General features: G+C 47.1%; 1 protein-coding gene across 1 annotated transcript in view; it reads right to left on the reverse strand.

Annotated features, from left to right (window-relative positions):
• The window catches only part of LOC147032849 (ras-related protein Rab-3A-like), a 97125-nt gene extending 92578 nt beyond the window's left edge, over positions 1-4547 (reverse strand). The window contains exon 1 of the mRNA XM_085870786.1: positions 4357-4547. The gene's annotated coding sequence lies outside the window, so the exon portion shown is untranslated. The remainder of the gene's footprint in view (positions 1-4356) is intronic.
• Between the last annotated feature and the right edge of the window lie 5177 nt (positions 4548-9724).

Genomic DNA, 9724 nt, shown 5'->3' on the forward strand with positions numbered 1-9724 from the left:
TTGTTGTTCCCAGCTGAGGAACCGTGGTCTTGACTTCACACTCTATCTACTTATTACGTATGGTCAAGCAAAACAGTGGGTGGGAGTCGGCTATCTTGGAACAAATTAATGGAGTACAGCATTCTGTCTATTTAGTATCTCATCTTAGCCCTTAGCAAGTAAAAGCCCCTTAAAACAATCTTACTTATCTACAAAACACGAGACAAGCGTGGCACAATCATCTGGGAAAGCAGAAAGGAAGAAGAAGATATAGGCAGTGCGAGGCTTCGGTGCAGCCTCTTTCTTATCCTGCATAAACAGGTGGGCTTGTGCGGATCCTAAAATGAAGGGAAGGGAAGGAAGGAAGGTGGTGTGTGTGTGTGTTATGTGCAGGGAGAGGTGTATAGTGTATGCAGCGCAAGTTTAGAAGAAACTCTGTGAGGTGCGAAACAGGACCTCATCCACTTGGGGACAGAAGTCAATCGTCATAGCTCTTTTGGAGTTGTTGAGGCTCTTTGGCCATCTCAACCAGATGAATTAGGTGTTCTTGGAGAAAGCAAGAAAATATCATGCAAGTCAGTATGGAGCTACTACTGTGCGCCAAGGATCTCGTCTGTGCTCGGGCCTCGCCTCATCATGCTCGTCTCGCCCCAGCGCAGCCCGTCTCAGGCCAGCAGCTTTTCTCCACAAAGACAGGCAGCCAAACTCCACGAGATCCCATCACACATGAACAGCAGCACTGAACATCTCCATTGCTTGACACTTATTCCCCCTGGGCAGGGCGTGGTCTCTGACAATGCCTTGTGCAAGTGGAAGTAAAGTTTTGCGAGAATGGTGTATAATCTCAGTGTCACTGGTTTCCACGTGTACCCAGAAGTAAAAAAATAATATAACCAAAAATTATTCCATCAAACAAATAATTTCCTTTTCGTCTATTTATTTCATTGAGAAACTGGAAATGAATGAATTATCCTACAAACAGAACCTCAGACCCCTTCCTCATCATAATGCTTCCACATGTGTGTGTGTCATACATATATATATATATATATATATATATATATATATATATATATATATATATATATATATATATATATATATATATATAATATTTTGTTAAGGCTGTGGAAATTTGCAAACCACCATTCAGGTCCCGTAGGTGAGATATCTCTCAAGTACATGTGTAGTTAGCCCCAAACCCGTTGTTTAGAGGGATTTAATGTGATTCATTCGGGCTGCGACGCTTTGAGTCAGTCGTTTTTCTTTTTCTATCTTTTATTTCAAACAAAAACCAACGAGGACGCTCGGTGGGCTTTTCCCGCCTGTTTTTCGCGCCATTCTTCTCAACGCTTGGTGTGAGGGAGGAGAAGTGGGGTGGGGCAGCTGGTGCCCGATTGGTGGATGCGCAGTGACGCGGCCAGGGAGGAGGAATGCCCCTCTTTGAGACCTTTCTCGAAGCCCCTCGAAGGGGGGTGGAGCAAAGAACGGGGCGGAGCAATAGGGCGGAGCTCGCGATATAAAAAGTCGGACACGGGCGGAGCGGTTTTGTGGTTGCTCTTGCCCTCTTCCTGTCTTCCGGCTCGCTCGTCCTCTTCTCCTCCTGGTGGCCGCTGGCCTGGTATGCTGTGGTGCGGTTCCAAGACCCCGCTGGCGGGAAGGAGCGTCCGCCATTCCCCCCTCCCGACCTCGGGCATCCACCTTTCCCCCCCCCCTTTCTATCCGCGCTGGGATAGTGACGAAAACTCCGTCCGTGGCGTCGAGCGGCCAACACGTGCCAGCGCGAGGCACGCCGGAGAGGCCTCGCCTACCACGCTAGGGCACGGAGTCACGGCCAGGCGGGGCCACATCGACGGACGTCGGAGAGGGACTCGACGGCCCAAAAGGGAAGTCACCTTTTTCTTTTCGGGGTTTTTGTATGGATCCTGTGGCGCCGTGTCTTGTAAAGTAAAACTGTATAAGTCTTGCCGTGTGTTCGCATATTCGGTCGTAGCTCTGCATTGTTGTTTTTGTTTTAAATTGATATATGTGCATTCTGACTGTTTGACTGTATATGTGTGCTCTCCATGTGTCGTATAAATAAAGTGCATTATGTTGAATTATTCCCCGTTTCGCTGCGTCCTTTCCTTCGTTTGAATCTCCATCTTGCTCCACGTAAAGGGTTCGTAGTGGGCTTAATATGCCCGATAATTAATCGGAACCGTCGAGGCCGATGATAACACCGCTCGGTTATCCCGATAGCACGGAACGGACCGCTTAAGCGGTTCGTGTCCGGAGTCGGCCTGCGGCGAGATACGATCGGCCTGGTCCCGTCGGCCTGCGGCGAGAAAAAGTAGATAAGTTTAAATTAGAATTAGATGGTATCTGGAAGTTATGAAGATTGAGGGGTATGTGGATGGTGGCAGGACCTTAAGGTCGTTTGAGCATTGATGGGTGATTGTGTGCATGTGTCTGGAGTGCTGTTGGTGGGGGCCTCCTTAAGGGGTGATGTGTGGTTGATGAGTTTTTTGAAACAGCCATGCCCCCTCCCCTGAGGGGAAGAAGGAAAAAAAAAATTACAAAACTAAATTTTTTTTTTGCATTTTCTTCTTTGGATCTTGTGTGGATAAATGGTGTATGGTATGGTGTTTGTGCAGGCATAATGGACTGAATGGCCTCCACCTGCATCTGATTTCCTTGTATATAATGTGTACCGTGTAGCGCCGCCTCCAGGTGTGGGACAGTATTACAAGTTTCCACCATTTACAGTACAATATTCCTGTCACAATGTTTTCCAGTATTGTGAGGCGTTTTGAATTATAAGCATTAGGTATGTTTATGCATCATGCAGGGAACCTAGATTTTTTATTTATTTATTTTAATATTGAGGAGCAATTGAGGCAGCTATCAGTTGCCTATACGCCACCCAAATAGAAGGTATGTGTCAGAAGAATGTGTTGCATGCTTGGAACAAGATCGGACGTCGGGCGGGTACTCTGCCAGCAACAGTAAAATACTGTAAATGTGTGATGTCGTCTCAAAATTAGAATTTCACCCTTAATAAAGCCTCACTGAACCACTGTCATCATGGAAGACCAGAAGAGTTTTAAATAAATCAAAAGGTGTCAAAGCTATTTTCAAAGGGTTTTGGAAATGGCCAGGGTACTAACCCAAAACCATTATCACAGTTGAGAAAGCCAGGCATTAACCATCCTATAAAGCCAATAAAGGGCAGCATTTTTTATTACGTGGTTTAAACCACAAGTGATAGATTTATGATGTAGTTCAGATACCAAATGGGAGTTCACAGGTTCCAAATATAGTTGGACACATTTCTGTCAAAAAAACAAACAAGCCCAAGACGATAACCTCGCAGTTCAATGAGCCTCGACTTTGTATCCACAAAAAAAAAAATTCACGAAATAAAAGTTCATATATGAGTGCACAGTACCTGAGATAGCATGTCACATTCAAACAAAACAATTTGGCTTACAAATTAGTGAATCATAATCAACTACATGATGAATTTACAAGATAGATACTGTATGTACATCATACGCTTCGTAAAATTACAATTGCCAAGTGACGAGATGCAACAACTAAATTTGCAAGCACTTATTTGACTTTCGGTCGCATCTTACTCGTTGCGAAATTGTAGAAATGTTGCATCCTCAGAGAAATTAGGGTGTAGAGAATGTAGAGTGGCCAGCAGTCACCACGCTGCACCGGGGGAGGGAGCATGCACAGGTGGCCACGATACAGCTGGAGGTAGGTAGGCAGGTAGCTTCGCTTGCATTACATCTGTTTTTAGCCACCCATGCAATATCTACCTTGTACTCTCCCCCCCCCCTACCAGCATCTACATCTCAATGCAAATCCATAGAAGCATTAAAAAAAACATATATATATATTTTTTTTTGAGTTCTGAGTTCAATATAATACCAGGGGGGGGGGGGTCATTCAGCCTGTCATCCCTTTACAGTTGGCAAAATGAGTGCCAGCTTATTGGGACAATGAAGCAGTCAAGTATCTCATGCTGGAGTGGTGACCCATCCATGATTGTACCCCAAGACAATGAAACTGCCTTTCAAGCCTCATCTTATGCGCCGAATGGCGTGAAGAACACGAACGAACGAACGAACGAACACACACACACACACACACACACACACACACACACACACACACACACACACACACACACACACACACACACACACACACACACACACACACACACACACACACACACACACACACACACACACACACACACACACACACACTTTACATTCATCAATCATAATCAAATTTTAATCCCACAAACCAACCACTTCAGGCTCAGCTCCGTCTCAGGGCACAGCTTATTAAAGCTACCTCACCTGTAGACGACCTCACCTGTTGCGGAATCGACGGCTCAATAACCCAAAACGGGAAGAAACACTCTCGTCTTGACCTCCCAGCACACAAACCGAGAAGAAGATCCTCTCCCCTGTCGTAGCAGCGTCCGCGGCGCTTTTTGTCCACCTTCGGGTGTCCCACGCCCCCAAAACCAAGCAGCACGCCGGCGTGGCGGATTCCGCACGACTTGCCAACTCAACGGCCAATCACATCGAACGTTTCATTTCACGCAGCATTCTCAGGCCAATGGCGAGCCTTCTCCAACTCCGCTGATAATACACGAGTCATGATTGGCTGAGATCGGGGTAGGGTTTTTCTTTTTCTCCCATGGCCAGGTGCGGCTCCGTGGGCGCATTGCCAAGAATAGAAAGGTTATGATGATTATAATAATGATTCAGATTCGCCTTTACACGTCGGCTGACTGGAATCGCTTAGTTTCGCGGATTATCTCAGGTTCATCTGCTCTCTCTCTCTATTTATGCAGGTTCTAACATTTCCATTATTTCATGATTTGGCTTGTTTTGTGAGGGGTGATGAGGGTTTACTTCAGGCTTTGCATGTTTAACGGCGAAATGATTTTTTTTTTGTGTTATGTGGGTTACAGCTCGAGAGTTTACAAGTTGTTTAAATGGGCACGGATTCGAACTCGAATTATAGCACCATGACTCAAGGTTTCAATCCCAGAGTTTGATTCAGTGTAGAGCAATATCCATCATCCTTCATCCATCATCCATCATCCATCATCATCCCCGGGTCGGGGGTACTGAGACGTAGAACAGCCGGCAGGACTGAGAATGGGGCAGCAAGATTGGGGGCAGGAGAACCGACGGGATTGGGGGTGGGAGGGGGAAACTGTAGGGGTAAGAGAGCCAGAACACCAGTGTGTAAAGGGGTCTTAAGGAACACCAGTGTGTAAAGGGGTCTTAAGGGAACACCAGTGGGTAAAGGGGTCTTAAGGGAACACCAATGTGTAAAGGGGTCTTAAGGGCCTTACACATGAGGGTCTTTGAGGTCAAAGTCTTACAGGTCATTCGGGTCTTTGAGGTCTTCAGGGTCTTACAGGTCTTTAGGGTTTTTGAGGTCTTAAGGGACTTCAAAAGTCTTCGGGATCTTAGCCGTCTTTGGGGTCCAACGGGTCTTTTGTGTATTGGGGGTTTTAAAGTGTCTTAATTGGGTTCAGAGAAATCAATGTTCTTTTGGGTTTTTGGGGTCTTAAGGGGTCTTATCTCTCAAGAATGTAAAAAAAAAGGTCTTATGGTTCTTCTGGGCCTTTGAAGGCTGAGGTTGTGGATGAAAATACACTTAAGACGGCTCCCGGGTCGTACTTGGATCCTGTGCAAAATTTGGCGGTTATTAGCACAATAGTCTTTGCAAAAGAAGCGAACAGACAGACAAACAGACATCCGAAGAATCTTATTTTTACATTACTGATTCAAACGACAACGTCACTCTGGAGAGCAAAATCTAATCGGCTTGTTCTTGTCACCTAACCAACTTGTCCAACTAGTTTTGTCATAATCCGTCCATAACCTTTTGAGATATCATGCAACACATAGCTTTTGGCCCATCTCTCATTGGCGAAGAATCGCTGAAAATTTTTTAATTCTTGGGTCTTGATCCAAATCTTCCCCAACATCGAATCAATTAGTCCATGTTACACACCCAACCTGTCCACCAAGTTTCATCCAAATCCGTTCACAACTTTTTGAGATATCATGCTACATATTTTGGTCCTATCTCTCGATGGTGAAGAATAGCTTTACAAATTAAAAAAAGTTCTTGGATCCGAATCTGGATCCAGATCTTCACCAAAATCGAATCGATTCTTCCTTGTCATCCACCCAACCTGCCCACCAAGTTTTGTCATTGCTTGTCCACAACTTTTTGGTACATCATGCTATATATTGTTTTTGGCCCCATCTCTCAATGGTACCTGTGAGCAGGATATCTCAAAAAGTTGTGGATGGATTCAAACAAAATTTGGTGCACAGGTTGGCTGTGTGACGAGGACGAATCGTTCGATTTTTGAAGATGATCTGGATCTGGATACGAGAATTTCTTAATTATTAAAGTGATTCTTTACCATTGAGAGATGGGGGCAAAAACGATATATATTGTTGTGGTTACCAAATTCGCAAACCACCATTCAGGTCCCTTAGGTGAGATATCTCCGTAAGTATATGTGTAGTTAGGCCCAAACCCGTTGTCTAGTGGGAATACATGTCGTTCATGCGTGCTGCGACTCTTCAGGATAGCCGTTTTTCTTTTACTATCTTTATTTTGGACCAACCGCCATTGTTACCACCACCAACCACAACATCAACCACCCACCGCGGCGCCGCTTCACGTCACACCTCGCAACCGTCGCATCGCCACCGTTCTTGCGCCGCTTGTGGGTACCGGTGTTGGACTCGTGCAGGGCGCGCGCCGAACAGCGTGTACAAAACCACGGATTTTCAGCTCCAAAAACGGATCAAAAACGACACACGCCCACTTTTGTTCCGTCCAATCGGTGAGCGAGGGGCGATTTGGCCCCGCCTCCAGGGCGTTGGAGGGCGGTCGCTATATGCAAATTTATGGATCAAAATGCATTCACGCCCACTTTTTCTCGGGCCAATGGGGAGTGAGGTGAAAGGTCGAAGGCAGGGGGTCAAAGATGAGAGAGCGAAGCCACGGGGCTTATATAAGCGACCGCGTTCGTCAAGTCAAGAGAGTTAAGACTTCGCAGTCGGTGGAGTTGGGAAGAAGAAGCAAGAAGGAGTTGGTCGTCGTCGTGTGCGTTGGAGTCGGAGCGAAGGGGACGGAGCTGTGGAGAGGCGGCGAGGGCAGACGAGGGGGTGCTCACGTCGTGCCGGGAGCTGCACACCAGGGAGGCCGACGGCGCGACCTGGTCGAGGTGGAGACGCTCGTCGCGGGACTCGAGGCAGAGTAGAAATCCTCTATCCCCCGAGCATCAGCAACCCCCTCCTGTTTCCCCCCGCGCTGAGATAGTGCGACCAAGGGGGCCCCTTTCCCACCCCCTACCAGACACTGCCCGCGAAGCCCGCGGAGTTGAGGCACCATCGCCGCTCCGCGTCTCATCACCAGACGGGTAGGCCCGACCCGGTCTCGGCCTCAGGCCCGCCTCATCCTTGAGGGTGTTCTTTTCTTTTGTTTTGGGAATGTGTGTTGTCGGCGCCGTCTGTGAAGTAAAATTGTATAAGTGTTGCCGTGTGCTCGCGTAATCGGTATTAGATCTGCATTGTCGCATTTGCTTTTTGTGTAAAATTTCATTGTTTCTTTTCCTTTTCTATGTGCTTTTGGTGGAATTGAATATGTGTGCTTTCCGTTCATCGCGAATAAATGTGCTTTGTGTTGAACTGTTTCCCGCTTCGCTTCGTCATTTCTTTCATTGAATCCTCATCTTGCTTCACGTAAAGGGTTGGTAGTGGGCTGAATACGCCCGATAATTAATCGAACCGTCGAGGCCGACGATAACACCGCTCGGTTATCCCGATAGTACGGAACGGGTCGCTTAAGTGGCCCGTGTCCGAAGTCGACCTGCTGCGAGGTGCGATCGCCCGGTCTACCCTCCGTGTGGGTACTTAGGTAGGTCGAATTTGGCGAGCAACCCCATCCCACGCGGGGGCTGATTGGCTCGATCGCGGTGAGACCGAAAGGTCCACCCGTGACTGGTTCCCGGCGTTAGTCCGAGAGGGTCACGACTGGATTGTCCGTCCGGTGGGCGAGGTGCCGCGATTCGAGTTACGTGGCCGTCAGCACGCCGGCGGGCGCGAATCCGTAACAATATATTATAGCACTATAATTCAAAAAGTTGTGAACGAACTATGACAAAACTGTATGTGCGAGTTGGGTAGGTGATGAGAACAAGCCAATTAGATTTTGGTGTGTGACAAGGACGAATGGTCCAGATGTAGATCCAGCCTCTCAATGGGATACAAAACAAACTGTTCAGTCTGGCAAACGTATACACTCTACGGAGAACTGTTCTAGTTATAATATAGTTATTTTACTAATGTACAGACAAGGAACAGCTGGGTGGTTTGGCGCTGCTTTCTTGTTTTTTTTTCTCAAGAAGAGAAAGGATTCTGGAAGAGCAGGGTTAAATTGACAGTTGGGGAGCAGGGTAACAATTGCGCACAACTAGCAAGGGGATGAGAGAAAGGAGAGAGGAGAGAGGAGAGAGAGGAGAGAGAACACTCAAATCACAATGTAAGAGGGTTGAGCTAGAAAGGGTCACTCGGCCATTGGAGGGGGGGGGGAGAGGGTGGTAATACATGGGTCAGGATAAGGGATGACACCAGGCAGAGGTGGCATTAGTAATTTGTGGGCCCCATGCAAAGCGCAATCGTGGCCCAGTGTGGCCCCTGTGAGCTGTCAATACGTTATCACTAAAATATATATATATATTTTTTTAGTCATCACTAAAATACGACATTGTGAACAGGTCGAAGTGTATATGGTTAGGGTTCAGTTATTTTCTGTATTACTTGTTGGGGGAAGGAAATTGACCGATTTAGAATTGCTCGGTGTATGGTGTCTCGTCCCTTTTGTAAATATGGGTCTTTCAAAATGATGCGTGCATACTCATGACGCCTATTGTGCATGCGCTGTGTGTGTGTGTGTTTCCATTGACCCACGAGTTTTGAGGTTCTTGGTGCTTCCAGTCTTGCTCTACGAATGTGAGACGTGGTCTCTGACCAAGGATCTGAGAAGGAGACTTAATTTCTTTGGCACCAGGTCTCTTTGGAGAATCCTTAGCTATCGGTGGTCAGACTATGTGTCCAACGAGCAGTTGCTGAGAGAGACTCAAATGAGATTTGTTACCTGCACAGTCCATGAGCGTCAGCTGCGTTGGATGGACATGTGGCTCGTTTTCCTGACGTTGATCCTGCTCACCAGATTCTCTCAGCGAGCAGCCTCGTAAGTGGAGGAGGCCAAAGGGCCGACCACGTGCCTCGTGATTGCAGTAGGTTGATCGGCATCTCAAGGAGATGTGGATGGGCCAGGCATCTGCCTGGGGGATGGCCATACGGAGGCCCCTGGAATCCCGGCGGAAAGTGGGCGCAGCTGCTCTGGCATGCTCCCATACCTGATCTGACCTGACTTCTGTGAGTGGGAGCACCTTTAACCTGCCGTTGCCAGCACAAAATCTGTAATTACCCCACATGCAAAGGGTGAAACAATTGATTCACTCTGTCTCTCTACATCTGTCAGTTTATGAGAGAGGAACTACTTCATTTCAATAGAATTTTATATTTTGAACACTGAAGAATATGCAATGAAGCATGAATGGGATCACAAACCTGCAGTTTAGCAGTACTTTGGCTCTGAATTTGGCAAATTGTACAGGATCTCGTTACGA

The sequence above is a fragment of the Eptatretus burgeri genome, chromosome 2 (genome assembly GCF_056783735.1).
Source record: "Eptatretus burgeri isolate ZD-2024b chromosome 2, Ebu_testis_v1, whole genome shotgun sequence".
In the NCBI taxonomy this organism is placed as follows: Eukaryota; Metazoa; Chordata; class Myxini; order Myxiniformes; family Myxinidae; genus Eptatretus; species Eptatretus burgeri.